A 17051-nucleotide genomic window follows, 5' to 3' on the forward strand; every position below is an offset into this window, starting at 1 on the left:
GGTAACGTGTCTCGACACAGCATCAAGAAAATTAAGACTAGGCAATGTTTTAAAACAAGATTAGATTTGGCAATGTATTCTGAAGAAAACATGAAGGTGCAGATCTTGAAAGTCAATGCTAGAAATATTTTGGAAATGACAGAAACCCTGTGCCTCAAGATTTTATCTAATGTCTCTTCAGGATTAGGAGGAGATCTTTGTAGATTTTAGATGATACTTCAACTGTTTTACAGGGGATTGTTGATAGCTTTGTCAGATATATACCTGGTGTTGATCTTTCTCAGACAGAATCTTGGACTAGCCAGGCTTCCGGGCATACTGAAAAACCTTATTTATTATTAACTCCACCTCCTCTAAACCTTTTCTGGAAGTGGTTTATGTTAGCCTAAATTCTCCTCCCAGAGAAATCAGACTCCTCCAAATCCATTTGGTTTCTGAAAATTCTAGCTTTTGCCAGCTCCAAGCCTGGAAATACCCTTTTAGCTCTCATGTCACCCCCCTGCCCCAGTCCCTGAGCTCAAAGAATGCTGCTCACTGTATGGTTGCCTCCTTGGTTTTCCTGTCATGTGCAAGTTAATGCCATTTGGAGTGCAATTGCTGCCAATAGGATGAAAACAGGTGCTGAGAACTAGGTAGTGATCCTAAGCATTAGCTCCATCGGGTATTTAATTACTAGAATTATTTTATTTTTTGAGTAATTGAAGTAACACTGGCTCAAACTGTTGGACAGAAGTGAATTTCGGTCAATGTAAACACAGCCATGCCATAGAGGAGGGCAGTTATTCTGCCATGGATCCATTCCCTTCTCCCCCATGAACTCTCTGTGTTACCAGAAAGAACCTCTGTTAGTCTTCTGGCACATTTGAGTCACTGCACCTGATAAAGCAGATAACACTCTTTCTTTCTTCAAGAAGGAATTATCACCTTCAGGAAGGTGTGAGAATTAATACATAAGAAATCACAAAGCCACCCCATGGCCACAAATTAATAGACAACCTGTTCACACTAAGCAGCTTGATCAACCTTCCCATGAGCTGAGGGTGAAAAAGCGTATCCTTGCACAATCACACCTCGGACACGTGTCCACTAGCATCAGTTTCTCTGTACAGTAATGTCAAACTTGTTCCACAGCCAGCGCCAAATCCACGTCCAGCTACTCCCAGAAGGCTAGGCTATGAATTTCAGACAACATATTTTTTGACAGCCCAGGCTGGCACACCCACTGACCTCATGGGGAGGTCTGCACATACTTCAAGGGTAGAATATGGCTTTTAAGTAGTAAATTGTTGTTTATCTGCTTAATGCCTTCTTACAGTCAGTGTTGCTGAGTAAAAAGATGCGTTCCCCTTCCAGGTCTCTGAGCTTTCTCCCTGATGCCCTCCATTCCTTGTTGTCTTCTCTCCCTCTTCCCACCCATCTCTTCCTCCTGTATTTCCTTCCCTGTAATAACTCCCAGCTTCCACCATGAAGCAAAGAAATACTTCATATCTCCATCCTTGAGATAAGAGCTGTCATTAGATGAAACTTACTCATTCAAGATAAACCCAGTAAATTGGATTTCAATTAGATATCGTTTCCACACATGCAGAGCTCACTCTCTGCTAACCCTTTGGTTTAACCAGGCTGGTAGTACACCATTTTACTTTAAATCCCATAATTTTAGATGCTGTCCAGGCATTAAATTTGATCTCTAAATAACTTAAATTAACCACAAACTAGCCTTTCAGACTGTCTGTAGGCCCAGGAAAGCAATCCTGCCACAGTTACATTAATAAAAAATTTTGCAAAGCTCTCTTGCAATCGATGTGGTTGCAGAAAGTATATCGACATTTAGTTTCTGTGCATTTCCAAGCCTCTTGGTGATACAATGTCTGTGTTTTCAGATGATCCTTTCCAGTGAAAATATTGCTGAAATTGCCTGTTTTTTAAGTAGCTGGACTTTATTTTTCTTGTTCAAAATTGTTAAACAACAATAATTCTTTTCTTCACTCTTTACTTTTTTGGGCGATGAGGGGGGTGGGAAGCCCCAGTTAAATGAAGGGGTTTGACCCTGGAGGAGTGTGGGAGAGGAAATGGAAGGAGACTAGTAGGGATATTTTTTTGGCAAGAAATACCCAAAGACCTCTGGGTATTTTAACAAAATTGAAAGCATAACAGGAACAGCAAGGTAAGGTGGTGTAATATTTTACCAGAAGAGGAACCAAGGAGGAAAATAACACAGGTTTGGCCCCTTCCTCTGCAGTCCCACCCATGCTAGAATGCAGCCCGAGGGAATATTCAATCACACGCAGTGCAAACACCCACTGCAAAACCAGGGGTGATTCAAGGGGGAGATTTTGAGAAAAACAGAGCAGAGTGAAGAGGGTGGCAGTCAGCACACACTCACCTGTTCTTTTCAGTTCATGTGTCTGTGAAATTGGCTGGTGGGGTTAGACCTCTTAATTCTGACTTTGACACCGACCCATGCAGTAACCTCGATCATGTGAATTTCGGCTCACTCTTATAAAGCCCCAGATGATTCCTGCAAACACTTCTCTCCTCCATGTGAACCAGCAAAAGCAGTCCCAGGACCCGACCCACCTCCTTGGAGGACATGGCACTGGGCTCAGTGGTAGGAAACTCCTGCTTTGCCAGTATGGGCAGTCTACCACTAGATTATCTGATATCTTGCCAGTCCTGGCAGCTGCCATGGGATTGCTCCCCAGTCCTTTCCTGCAGAAGTGAGGTGGCAGGGTGGCAGGGCTCCCTGCACCCCATGTGCCGGCCACAGGACTCAGAGGGGGCAAGGGCTCACCTGCACCCACCGCTCCTGGAAAGGGCTCTTGCACATCACCCCAAATCCCCAGCTTTGGGAACCCCAAAAGGTTGGGCATACTCCCTACGTGCATAGTGTGAGTAACTTCCCTTTATTAAGGAATTGCTTAAAAAAGCACAGACAGCTTTAAATTAAGATGAGAAACCTCAGAGTAGTGTAAATTACACATATAGACAGAGGGATAATGGGTGGTGGAGGCCTGGGATAGACTCGCTCTATACTTTTGGAAAGCTTTAGTAGATTTGGTAAATAACTGAGACAATATGCGTAGCGATGAAGGTGAGGTGTCTCATCCTCCTGGCTACTGGTCTGCCATGAAGTGACCCACACTCCACTCCTGTGAGCTTAGAGAGCTGCTGGCAGAGAACTAAATGGAGGATCTGGGCCTAATTTACCCAAGAAAACAAGAAAAAGCTTTAGGAAAAAAACACTTATTGATTCTTACCCTAAATGTGTTTGTTTTCATAGCAGCAGGTGAATAATGTCAGAGGAGGAACTTTAATCACAACCAGAGCAAGTACACTACTGTGGCTTTAATTGAGGAATAATTAATTTCAAAGTAGTGCAAGTTACATTTTCTCAGGTTGCTCATTACACGGCATTTGTATGTAATCACTCACACACACACAACGCATCCTGGGACACATTAAGCATTTCATTTTCATGTATTTAAAAAGGAGCTTCTTGCTGTTAAATTGCTCACAGCCCTTCCAGAATCCACCAGTATTTATATAGCTTTTGCCAATGTTTATATTAACAGCAGAGGTGCTAACAGATCAGTAAGATAATTTTCCCTCAGGTCTGCACAGGAATTTTCTGTACTTCCCCAAAGGAATCTAGAAGATAATCCACAATATTTAACAAAAATGAATTCGTTGTCAAATACGTTCCTTTTGTGCCAGTCCTGTGGTTTCTTAGGTTATGATTGTTACGGTGGCTGTATCTTTCTCTCATACACAGGCGTGCGTGTGCGCGCACACACTGACACAGTACATCAGACATTGTTATGACTTAACTACTTTTTAGGACTATAATTAGCCCAGATTGTGCCAGCTCAATAAAGCTGCTAAAGCAAAAAGCCTTAAGAGCTTTTTCTCCTCTTTCCAACCTGTAGCTTGCCTGGACGAAGGCTTTAGGCACCCTGGCACCAAGGAATGATTGCTTTCTTCCACAGACAAATGCAAAATCCAGTAGAGACATCCTTCCTGCATGACAGCCGGCAGACTTGGCACTCTCCTTACACAGGACACTGTGCAAAGCCACTGGCTAGTCCATCCTGCAACTTCTATGTGGTTGCAAAAGGTGCAAAAAGTGAGAAACCACTGGATGACAGGCTGACAGGACGCTCAGTGCATCTTGTCTCTGTCAGACACAAGTGCAATACTGTCCAGACATCTTTACCCAGCAATTTTCAGATTAAGTAGTGTCTTCGTTACAACTGAAGAGCATGACCTACCATCTTGCCCAGGGTGTAACTGGGCAGGATCCCTTTGGGTCCTTGCCAGGAGAGATCACCACAAGAGCACAAACAGACATGTAATGGGTACCAAAGGAAGTCTGCATCTGAAGCTACGCCTAGGCTGGCCTGCAGTGAGAATTACGCATATTGGTTAAAATCGAACGAGCAATAAACTTCTGAGTATTGGATTCCAAAAACATAAGGGCACCCAGAAAATCATAAGAGTTTCTGAACGTTTCTCAGGGACGTGCAGCAATGCCAGTGTAATTATACCAGTTCTAGAATCAGGGGAAGCTTTTTAAGAACATCTGTCAAGCTAATGGGTGCACAGATTCTGGATGTTGTGTTTTTATTACTTAAAAATCACTGTTCAGCAATTGTTCTTTCTTAAGACAGGTGAAATTTGCCCTTCTGAATGTTTTCTTCAGCATTCATTGTCTTAAAGAGAAACCTAAGAGAAACCTAGGCATGTTATTAACCTGTACTGACTTAACTTACTGAAGAAAAGTTTCAGGTGACATGGTTATGGATGCAGCATAAGAATTTAATATATTACATTTCCTAATTCACAAATCTTTCATACTATTACAAGGAGTGAAGTTTCTTGGAACGTGAATTATTAGCACAAGTTACTCCCCAAATTTGTTTATGTCCATTAATTATTTGGTTTCTGAGGTAGCATTCCAGATTTCAGGAAAAGCAAGAACTGAAGTCTGGAATCCAGACAGGATTTTGTAGCCGCTTTAGATGCTTTCATCTAGCTTTACAAAGACTAGTTACTTCAGTGGGTCTATACCTACTTACAAAGATACAGCATTCAATATATTAAATCAGTGTGCTGAAGGACACATGCGGTTAAGCGAATCTCTTGAAAGATGATCTTCTTCACCTGGCTATTGTGGCTAGCCATTTTCAGGTTCAATATAGTTCTTAGCACATGGCATGTAGGACATGTTCATATCATATCTTCATCCCCATTTTTGAAAGTCAAATATTCATATAAAGATGTCTGGTCAAATGTGAACCCTGAAAATGGAGCATGTTTAATATCAGAATACTTTTTCAATACCTGAAACCACAAATTTTCACATACTGTCTTGACTAATATTTCCTTTTACGTCTTTCTGACTTTGATAATCCCTAGCTTGTTTACAGATTGTGTCCTGATAACATGCTTTGTTGTCATCTTAGCAACTATAATTACTTCTATCCACCGAATTCATCTTCTCTTCTTTCCTTGTGAGCAGCATGCTTGGTATTTTTGACGAATAGGCTCATTTCCTGAGAGGAAATGTGTTTCATATTAGAAACCTCCACTTTGGTTGTCTTGTTTGTATATCTCCTAGCATACGTCTAGTTTGCTCTTTCTCTTGCTTTCCTTGTTTCTCTTAAAATTTGCCCTTTAGAAATGCAACAGTCCCACCTATGGTAGTTCCACTGTTTACTTTGAACTATAGTCCCTCTAGTCATCCCTTCAAAAATGTTGGCTGCGTTCAGCTCCATGATTACTTCCTGCCCTGTGCTTAAGAGGAAATATCATGTATGATTTGTACTTTTGATGCCTCCTCCTGCAGAAAGTTACCTGCAAATTCCTGCTTGCAAACAGCCTGATGAGCTAGTGAGGGTGTTTCTGAACACACAGATTATTGCAGTGAAATTCTTTAGTGGTGGGCCTGAAACACAGGGCTGTTTTGTCTGCCTGAAACACAGGGTGCTGTTTTTAGCATGTCTGTGCTAGCAGTCTTCTTATTCCCAGCCTCGTCTTTCCACTCTTGCTGCTGGCATCCTCCTGCCAGTTGGGGAATCTCTTTGCCAACTGCTTTTGGTCTTCATTGAAAATGAAAGACAACACCAACATTCAGTGGATGTATTTTACTTCTGGGAAAAAACTAAGCAATGCGAACTCTCTAAGCAGGTTAAGCAGTCTCAGGAGCTAAGACAAAAGCATGCAAAGTGTCCAATCTAACTTGCACATGGCCTTAAACAACCCATGTCTTCCAGCCCTTTGTTCATAGAAATTTCCCATGTAGCAATTTTGGGGCAGGGAAAAGCTGTCCAATATTTTGTATACATAGAAGCTGTGAAGCTCTCTGTTCAGACAGAAACATTTGAGGAACAAGTGACCCTTGTAACAGGATATGTGTGATCCCAAAAGGCAGTGCATCTACTTAACCAGATGACATCGCAGTCCTGCATATATTATCATAAAGATTGGTACAGGAAGGGGTCTAACTGAGAATACAAGTTATCCTGCAGAACAAAGGTGAGTTGAAGGTAATGGCACTTGAGCTATCGCTCCAGCATTCTAATGACAGGACATCAAAGTGAACCCTGGAGTTGCAAGCGCCGTTGTCTGAAGAACACAGGAGAAACCTGGACTGAATCTGATGTTCAGCTGCTACATCTTGTATGTTGGGCATGCTAAATTCACTGCCGAAACAAGTCAGCAGAGAGACAGCAAAATGGTTTTAACCACTTATGTTAGAGATAAATTTCTCTTTTCTGAAGCCTTAAGTGCCTTCTACACATTAGATAGTGCTGAATAAACAGTGTTTCATATTGTTAAAATAAATCCCAAGTCATTACAAATATTTGCCTGTTTTGATAAAGGCATTTATATCAAAGCTTAACAACTGTTTGTAGCTGTATTCTGAGACATTTCAGTGTTCTTATCTTGGCACAAGGAGAAAAAGCAAATCTTTCAAAAAATTAAATGGTTGTTGTGATCATCCCTATGAGACTAGATAAGGACAATTCCCCCTCCATCTGTTGCACTTTGAACAAAGGGAGAAGAAAAGGTTTCCCTTTCCTACCTGGGGTTTCATCCAGATGTCAGCATCCTCAGAAATGTCTAGTGCTTGCCCTCTGCCACACCAGGCTCACATTCAAGAAGTAACACAGCAGAGTGTGGGTAATTTAAGTGTAGTTGCTTTTATATGTATTGGTAGATGTAGTTAACGTGGTTAAGCATGGATGCTTGCTGCTGCTCTTTGTCGGATACCTTCAGACTCTGAAATGTGCTTGTGCCGAGATTTTCAAATGAAATTTGAAGTGATCCCTGTAACTCATTGAAGCAGCCCAAGCTGGGAGAATGTAGAGCACCTGCCCTCTGAAAATTGGGCACATACAAGGTATTTCAGTTCTGAGTGCTGGAAATCAGTAGTCACATGTGAACACCTTGACCTCACTCCTTTTCTGTTGAAGCTAAGGTGTCCATTTCACAGTGGTTTATTTTTGTCTGATGCAGCAGAATAAAAATAGCCCATAACCTGATTATCTCCCCAGGGATAGCTTGGGCAAACAATGCCAGTGTGTTCATTGCACTTGCTGTCTCTATATATATTACAAATGGACAGAAAAGGAAATTTTCTCTATTAACTTATAAAGAGATTTATCAGATGTCAAAAATAAAAGATGTTCTGATGTTAGGCCTCAGTGCTGCACTGACAATGATGTTATTCATTTCAGACCATCTATGGTCTCACTTCTTTATTCAAATGTTCTTTAAGTGCTTCGGGAATGTGAACGTTGGTTCCATGGTGACAGGATGGAAAAAAAAATATGGAGCAAAAGACCCTTTCCAGATTGCACCCATTGCATTCATATGTCTATCGAGAGCTCAAAACAAAGAGAAAACAAAAACATACTTGTTCCACTGATAAAGCACATTACTGATTTCCCTAATGCTGGTCAGAGATCATGCTAATGAGGAGGTCTTGCTATTCCTATTGTCTTTTTACTCATATGAAAATAACATTTTCTTCAGCAAGGTGAACTTCCTAAAAGCTATTTCTGTGCTCAGCCATAACAATTCTCAAATGAATTAATTATTTGCTCTAGGATGGGGAGAACATAATTTATTCTAATTAATTTGCAGCTTCCTCAGTTACTTTGGTAATCTCAGATGCCTTGTCACCCTCAGCAACATATGTAGACTCTGATTCATGTGGGTTCATGTGAGTCCTGTGGTCCCACATGAATCGGAAGCAGGGATGAACCAGCCAGCAGACATGCCCTATGACATTTAGTTTCTGGGAACTCCAAAAAAAATCCCACCCATGTCTTCGTTCAGTAGTAATGTGATTTAAACTCTGCCTATTTAACACAGATGTGATCATGCTCACAAAGATGGTTAAACTATTTCCCAATTGTATTTTTAATGAGAAATTACTGGTTACGTGGACCCAAACTGCAAGTTCAACTACGCTGTTTCTGTTTAAAGAGAAAAAGTAAGCATATGCATTACTATTCCTGGTGAGTTCGTTGCTCCTTGGGCTTCCTTGTACAGGAAACAGATGTAAACTGAGACATTCCATCTATCAGAGAAGTATGACATGCTGCCTTTCTCCTCTCTCCCCTTTTGGAAGACTTAATTCCCTGCAAGAAAGCCCAAATTTGGGAAGAAGGGGGAGAAGGCAGGGGGGAGAGGAAAAGAAAGAGGGGGAGAAGGCAGAGGGGACAGGAAAAGAAAGAGAGAGAGAAAGAGAGAAAGAGAGAAAGAGAGAAAGAGAGAAAGAAAGAAAGAAAGAAAGAAAGAGAAAGAAAGAGAAAGAAAGAAAAAGAAAGAAAAAGAAAAAGAAAGAAAAAGAAAGAAAGAAAGAAAGAGAAAGAAAGAAAAAGAAAGAAAAAGAAAGAAAAAGAAAGAAAGAAAGAAAGAAAGAAAGAAAGAAAGAAAGAAAGAAAGAAAGAAAAAGAAAGAAAAAGAAAGAAAAAGAAAGAAAGAAAGTAAAAGGAAGGAAGGAAGGAAGAAAGAAAGAAAGAGAAAGAAAGAAAGAGAAAGAAAGAAAGAGAAAGAAAGAAAAAAAAAAGAAAAAGAAAAAGAAAAAGGAAGGAAGGAAGGAGGGAAGGAAGGAAGGAAGGAAGGAAGGAAGGAAGGAAGGAAGGAAGGAAGGAAGGAAGGAAGGAAGGAAGGAAGAAAGAAAGAAAGAAAGAAAGAAAGAAAGAAAGAAAGAAAGAAAGAAAGAAAGAAGGAAAGAAAGAAGAAAGAAAAAAGAAAGAAAGAAAGAAAAGGAAGAAAGAAAGAAAGTGCCCTTCTTCCCCTTGAACTAGGTCTTTCTTCTCAAGTCACCAATTCACTGCTTAGACTCTCCAAGCAATATTCACAAAATTCTTCTTCAAAACCTTTGTTTTCAGAATGCACCTTTTCTTCATTTGGACTTGTCACCTTTAGTGAAACATCTTTCTGGGCAGAAGAGGAAGGTTTTTGCACAGGAGCAGTGCAAGGGAAAAGCAAAGAGCCAGGGAGGGATTAGTCAAATTCCTTTTTGATCCATGCACAAGGTAATCCACTTGCACTCCTGGTTTGGCCACAATCCTGTGCACAGTTCTGCTGGTGTTTGGCCTTGCCCAGGGAGGATGGTTTGCTGAGAGCAGTGAGGAGGCTCAGGATTGTAAAGTGAAGCTGGTGGGGGTTTACAAGCTTGAAGCTTCAGTCTGAAAGAACAAACTCCAGGAAAAACTCAGAAATAACTAACGAATAAATCAGGGTAGTTATAGCCAGGGTGCAGCACAGTGCATCACATCCGTTTTCAATTCATATTTTCTGTTTATACTTTGGTATCACCTAAGGATCCCAGTTTGGACTGAGTCTCAAAAATAGTGTCTTAACTGAGTACCAGATGCACTTGGGTGTCCATCCTGCACACATGGGCCTCCCTGCTCTTCTGTCATCAGAGCTTACTGCAGCTGCCTCCTGCCCATGCACCCTAGTGTGGTGGTTTTGGCTGAGATAGAATTAATTTTTTCATAGTAGCTAGTATGGGCCTATGTTTTGGATTTGTGCTGGAAACAGTGTTGATAATACGGGGGTGTTTCAGTTACTGCTGAGCAGTGCTTACACAGAGTCAAGGCCTTTTCTGCTTCTCACCCCACCCCACAAGCACGTAGGCTGGGGGTGCACAAGAAGTTGGGAGGGGACACAGCTGGGACAGCTGACCCCAACTGACCAAAGGGATATTCCATACTGTATGACGTTCAGAGTTATGGCGTTTGTCTTCCCAAGTAACCGTTACGCGTGATGGAGCCCTGCTTTCCTGGAGATGGCTGAACACCTGCCTGCCCATGGGAAGTAGTGAATGAATTCCTTATTTTGCTTTGCTTGCGTGCACAGCTTTTGCTTTACCTATTAACCTGTCTTTATCTCAACCCACGAGTTTTCTCACTTTTACCCTTCCGATCCTCTCCCCCATCCCACCAGCGGGGAGTGAGTGAGCGGCTGGGTGGTGCTTAGTTGCTGGCTGGGCTTAAACCATGACACCTACTTACCAAAAAAACAAGCTGTGAAGAGAGATAGGGTGTCATCACATCACACAGCTGGACCCCAGAGGTAAAGTGCTCCTGGACCCCATGGTTAAATGCAGACATAGTGTCTAGCATTGTATGAACACAGAACACTAGAAAGTTTACAGCCTGAGGAGCTTCTGGTCAAAAAGACAAACCAGATAACTACATATAACCACAAAAGCCACTTTTTGAAAGCTGAATTTGATACAAGATCTGTGTGTGTTTTCCCAGTTTCCTAATCCTAAATCATTCATTTCCCTTAACATCACCCACAGCATCTGTTTGGCAGTCAAATGCCTTCATAGTCCCCACGCTGTTCAATTATCCCCTTTCCCTCCTGTCATATCAACCACAGGGTATCTGTGGCCATTTTTTTGAGGCATATTCTTTTGATACCATATAACTTCTATAATTGTGGGTGAGTTGGCCTTAGCAGTACGCCAGAAAAATGAGTGAAATGTCCTTTGCCTGGAATCTTCCCACAGGCTGAAGTCTCAGCACTCAGAATATGCAAACTTTCAAAGTGGGGTCACAGACATGACAGAAAACATCTTTATCTCGACATGGATTAAGCATAAGTTAAAGAGTGATGGATTGCCCATCTCCTTTGCGTTGGATGCTGGGGCACGTCACTTCCACTTGTGATACAGCTGCTGCACAGCTCTCAAAAGACATCAGAGTTGTGCTCATCTTGCTTCTTCTGTCCTCTGCTGTTAGGGGTCCTCTGTTCTCCTGAAATCGAGACATCAGGCTAGACCTCTGCTGTTGTATCTTCTGCAATTGACAGGAGCCATGCTGCATTGCCTCAGCACCGGGGAGGCTCCGAGCAAATTCCTAAGCAGCTATTGGAAATCCTAACAGCTCACCCGCTGCACAATACTTCATAAAGCTGTTGTAACTTGACCATACATCTGGGCCTTCAGAGGAGCCCTATGATTCCCATCCAGAACAATTATGGCAGTTGACTCCAAGATAATTATTTTATCCTCCCATATGCAAGAATGGAGCTGCCGGTACTAAAATACACATTTTGCAAGCTACAGGTGTGGGGAAGCAACTCCTAACTGCAATTGCCTGAATATGAGCCAGTGAGATTTGGTACCAGCTAGCTAGCTTGGAGAAAAGGTCTTGTTATCATCTTCTGCATGCTTCAGTTCACACACTTTTTGCATGATTCTCTTTCCTTCCTTGTAACTTAATGATAAAAATCATGCCATACCAGGTCTCCATTCAAAATGTCAAAGTCTGACAAAAAGTCATTCTTAAAATATTAGGTGGAGACCCTTGAGGGAGCTTGAAGATGTTTGTTTGTTTGCTTGTTTGAGTTTTCACAGGACTGGCAGGAAAACTGGTACAAATTGTTTAAGTGTGACTTGCATAGCCATTGAAATGCGAATCCACTGGTCACAATGGTTTTCTTGTACTGTAGCAAGTTCTTTACAGATGTGGGATCATTTTTTTTTTTTTTGGTGCAGTTATGCAGTTCTCGGAATAATTGCACTTCTAACCCTTCTTAGTTCCTTTAAGTGTATATCTTCTCAAATCTAAGGATAAGACCTTCACTGTGAGGGTGACTGAGCACTGGAACAGGTTGCCCAGAGTGGTCGTGGAGTCTCCATACTTGGAGATATTCAGAAGCCATCTGGACACGGTTCTGGGCAACCGGCTTTAGGTGGCTCTGCTGGAGCAGGGGTGTTGGACCAGATGACCTCCAGAGGTCCCTTCCAACCTCAACCATTCTGTGATTCTGTGATTCTATCTACTGATAAGGCAGCCTTTCAGACTACAATATTGCTTTCTTGGAAAAAAACAGTTTAGGGAAAAAAAAAAAGAAAAGTGATAAACCCAATCAACACACGATGTACCTGTCTAGCTTACCACCATCCAACAGGCCATGTTCATCCTGATACATCCCTTTCCCAAAACTATGTTAAGGCTCCATAGTCTGGGTGTTAGTCTGTACCGCTAATGGGATCCAGATTATTCTCTCTGCTTCATGAAATGTGCTGTTAAACCCCAGTCAGTCTTATGGTCATATTCTTATAAAAATGAAGCCACTTTTGAACTTGTTTCAGCACTTTCATCTACCAGGCCCTAGATCTGGCAAACCAAACTTGCAGCTCAGAGGCAGAATGCAGAAGCTCCATGGCTAACACTCTCCCTATTCCCTTTCCAACATTTTTTGAGATGATATTACTTTGCATGGGTGGGTGGGTGAATTGTTTCTGGGTTTGGGGTTTTTTTGCTTTTCTTTCTAGTAGCAACTCACACTAAATGAAAGAAATGTGGGGGTATAGCAGAGCTTCTGCTAGTGTAATTACATTGTTCATCTCAACTGTTCACACACAGCTTTCAGAAAATTATTCTGGATCACTTGCCATAGTCATGAGAGAATGCTATTTTATTCCTATGTTAACAGGAGTCCCTTAGTACCTTCCCTGTGCCTCAGAAAAGGACAATAGCTATCCAAGAAGAAAAAGAGGGGTGAGGGGGGGAGTTTAATGAATATTTTAAACATTCATTTTTGGAGTGCACTGTCCCTTTTTGCATATATTATTTGAACAAATTTTCTCTTATAGCACTCTGATTGTGAACTTTGAACCTACTTTACTGGTTTATAGCAATTTTTGTAATTTCTCCAACACTTCAAAATCACCTTGAGTATTTATAGTGTACCAAACATCTTTGGATTGGGTTGTGACTCAAGACACAGGCATACATGAGACATACATGAGATGCGTTACTACAGATGTTTGTTGACACAGTGACACGTTTCTGAGTCAGACTGCCTTCTTCTTTTATTCATCTAGTGGGTGGGACATAAATTACTGCTAGCCTATACTGTGTCAGCCGTTATAGTAGGGTGGATCAAGAGGTGTCTCTGTCTGTTCCTTAACTCTGTCCAAGGAGAGTGAGCAAGCTCACGGTTTTTATTTCTTCTTTAATATTTAATTCTGGTAACCTGTGGGAAACGTATAGTCTAACTCACTGTGACCCAGCTCTAACACTCCTTCCTTCCTGGGTGTCTGTTTACAGCTCATCTGCATTCAGAATTAGGCCTCCCTTATCCGATGACTGTCTGGCACTGATTTAGTGTGGTAGATACATATATGAAATCCACATCACTTCAAATAATTTGGCAACTCTACTACTCTGAAACTTGTTTTATATCAAATGTGACATTTCCTGTGGGGGGGACCATATCTTGCTTTAACACTATTGAGACCAATATCTTGCTGTTGCTTTTCCATTTGGTCCTTTAACTGCCATTTAATGGCAAGGGGGCGTGTCAGGGGCAATACCTCGTGCTAAATGTAGTGAGTATTTAAATCCCTCCATTGATAAGGAGGAAGGGATGCTTGGTGTTCTCTATCAATAAATGGCATGCCTAAACAAAGGGCTTCATTGAGCTGGATGCCAGACTCTCATCCCAGTGATCAAGCACTTCCTAGCTCCATCTCAGGAACTGCCTGAACATATGGAGATAGTTAGCTTCCCAGCGACGGGAGAGTCAGAAACTGAAAGCAAAGCTGCCAGGAAAATCAAACTGCTGCAAACCCAGGAGAAGTGAAAACTGTTGAATCCGTATAGGAACATCCACAAGGACACTGCTACATCCCAGTCTTGCTGTGCTCATTTTCTCTGGTGCATGTGTGATATTTGCATTTCACAAAGGTCAGGACGAAAAAAAAGGAGCTAGAAATGAGAAAAAGCAATGATTAGATGTCAAAGAAATACCCTGCACACATAGTTTGTACCTACTCTAAACCTCTCAAAAATAGAGAACAGCATATACCCTGGCATTTGTAAGGTAAACTCAAAGGTTCATGAAGAAGTCAAATTTGTCCAGTTTGGAGCATTATCCCAAGTTACTCAGCCTCCAAGGAACATTTGACATCTGTAGGTCATAAACAAGCTGGGAGACAGGACAGAACGTACCAGCCACAGGTAAAAATGAAATACATATTGCAGTGTGTTCAGCAGGTAAATAAAGCATTGCTATAAGGATTGCAAGATATTTTGGGGGAGGTCAGAAAAGTTCAGGGGCAGATTTTGTTTCAAGATGAAATGCTCCCCAAAATTCAGGTGTATGTTTTCCCTGGTTCTGAAATTGGTCCCAGCTGCAGTTTTATTTCATGTTTTTTCTTGTTTTCCTTATTATTTTCCTCATTTGGATATTCTAGTCAAAACCAATAGAGTTCCTTCTGAGTATGTGGGAGTGAGAAAGTTGGCACTCACCAAGCACTTTGGTACTGATAATATGGAGAGAAGACTGATCCCTTCTCTAACTATGATGATGTTTAATGATTTTTACACATTTGTAGCAAGTTCCTTGAGAAAGTAGCAGACTAAAGCCATTTTCCTCCTTTTCTTAACAAAAAACTTCAGCACATAGACAAAGCTGATTCAGTAACAGGATCTAAAAATGTCAGCATTCACCCATTCATACTGGTTTTCTCAAGAAGAAAAAGTAGTCATTTTCTAGTGAGAACTTTACCCTGTACCCACTTTTACAACCTTTGTATACATACGTGAGCCAGTCTCACGGCAGAGCTGATCCCATGCATGAACTTAGAAATAAAGGCCCAGCTCCTCAAGTATGCATAGAAGAGTACATCAAGTACATCATGTTTAGTTATGTTGATCTCAATGATAACCAAGCTCTTAGGCAGGATTTAGAAATGGGAATCACCTTGCTGAATTTTGGTTGTCTACTCGTGAACTAGTTGTCATGTCTCCCTTTCTGGATAAGGTAGGTCCACCCAGTACAATCAGTAGTATCCAAAGCCTGATGGTCATTTCAGGGTCAGATGAATCTACTCAGCACAAAGTATGGTGACGCTATTGATGACCTCCACTGGGAATCTAAGGTGACTAACCCAGAGATAGAGACCTTCACTAAAGAAATCCACAATTTAGATTAATTCCCCCTCTTTTTTCTCCTCAGGAAACAAGGTTCTCTGGGCAGGAACTGGCCAATGTCTGGAACACTCATTGCTTTTCCTGAGCTGGGAAACATGGTTGACGTTTATGGCAAACAAATGCATTTCTATAAATTATGGCCCAAGATATAATCTTGGAAATACTTCCTTACATGAGTGCTACGTATCATATGGGCAAAACTACAAAGCTACGGAAGAGTAGTACTCAGATAGTGGCAGAATGCTGTTTCTGCTTGACCGAGCAGATCAATAGTACCAAAGTTTGAAGTCAATGAAGTGTAGTTTTGATGAGATATTTTAAAACCAGATAGGCCAGATACCAGCAGGAAAGAGCTGCTGGGTATCATCTGCAGAGAGCGCAGCTGACTCCAACTGTTAAATCTGCTTCTGATATTTTTTGCAGCATGCCTGCATGTTTGAGCTCACCGAGATACTTGTATGGAAGATTGACTAGTATATAAATGCCAGTCACTCTGTAAATGTGATAACTATAAATGTAAGTCACCTCACTGGGCAGATCTTCTTGTATCAGCAGAAAGCCACTTCTTTTCCCGCTCTGGGAGAGAGAGGAGATGGATTGCGAGCTAGAGAGATATCTCGCATTTAGGATGAGAGCACCACAGCTCGCTCTGTTTCAAAGCGGATAACCTCTCCATCTCCTGTTATCCCCAGCATCGTCCACAAATCAGTTGCAGAAGGCTGACGAAACCAGAAATGATGAAAGGCTTCTGGTGACGGAGACACGGAGTGAACGAGAGACAGTCGCAGGCAGCGGCTTGTGCAGGCGGCCGTCCTGCCCTCCGCCGGCTGCGGCGGGGCATCCTGGGAACAGCTCGCCGTCCCGGGGGACGCCGAGGAAGCGGAGTCACGGCCTTCCACCCACCGCCTGCCCGGCACCAGCTGACGGAGTGGGCCGCAGGCACAGTAGGAAGTAATTACGACTACAAAAAGCCCCCAAGCCGACCTCAGAGGGGCCCCAGCTATGCCGATCGCACTCCTGCATCCAAGCGTTTTGCATAGTTCCCCGAACTCTTCCATTGTTTTGTTTTCTATAAAACAAAAGAAGAAAAGTGGTATCAGAGATGCTTATGGTGACTGTATAATAATAGGAAGGTTAAAAAGACGTCTCTACATGATACACAGTTTAGATAAACAGAGGTTTCAGCCCTGCTTCATGGATATTAGAAATAGCTTAGGACCATTTTCATTCAGAAAATGTTGAACGTGGAAATTAAATGCCTTCCTGTAGTGAGGAGATAAGATGTATAAACAACAGTGCATGTTAAAATGCTTCCACATCTTCTTTTAATTATTACTAAGCCACCCCGATACGGTCCTTTTTGTGTCCTGTGAGTCAGCTGCAGCATAAGGACCTGTCGGATTTCTCCTTGATTTGCAGTGGCCAGGGGTTAACAAATTCAAATAAGACAGGAAACACCCTGCACTTTCAAGCGAATCTCACACCTGTTTGGTGCCCTGAAAATAGCTTTTTGCTGATACTGCCTCCAAGTTGGACTTGATGATCTTAAAGGTCTTTTCCAACCTAAACAAT

At 41.9% G+C, this 17051-nt stretch overlaps 2 long non-coding RNA genes across 2 annotated transcripts in view; one reads left to right on the forward strand and one right to left on the reverse strand.

Moving 5' to 3' along the window:
* Positions 1-17001, forward strand: part of LOC142406384 (uncharacterized) — a 29189-nt gene extending 12188 nt beyond the window's left edge. The window contains exon 4 of the long non-coding RNA XR_012774566.1: positions 16172-17001. This is a non-coding gene — a long non-coding RNA (uncharacterized LOC142406384). The remainder of the gene's footprint in view (positions 1-16171) is intronic.
* Positions 1-17051, reverse strand: part of LOC142406385 (uncharacterized) — a 40914-nt gene that overhangs the window by 4638 nt on the left and 19225 nt on the right. The window contains exon 2 of the long non-coding RNA XR_012774567.1: positions 16464-16548. This is a non-coding gene — a long non-coding RNA (uncharacterized LOC142406385). The remainder of the gene's footprint in view (positions 1-16463; positions 16549-17051) is intronic.

This window comes from Mycteria americana, chromosome 2 (assembly GCF_035582795.1).
Source record: "Mycteria americana isolate JAX WOST 10 ecotype Jacksonville Zoo and Gardens chromosome 2, USCA_MyAme_1.0, whole genome shotgun sequence".
In the NCBI taxonomy this organism is placed as follows: domain Eukaryota; kingdom Metazoa; phylum Chordata; class Aves; order Ciconiiformes; family Ciconiidae; genus Mycteria; species Mycteria americana.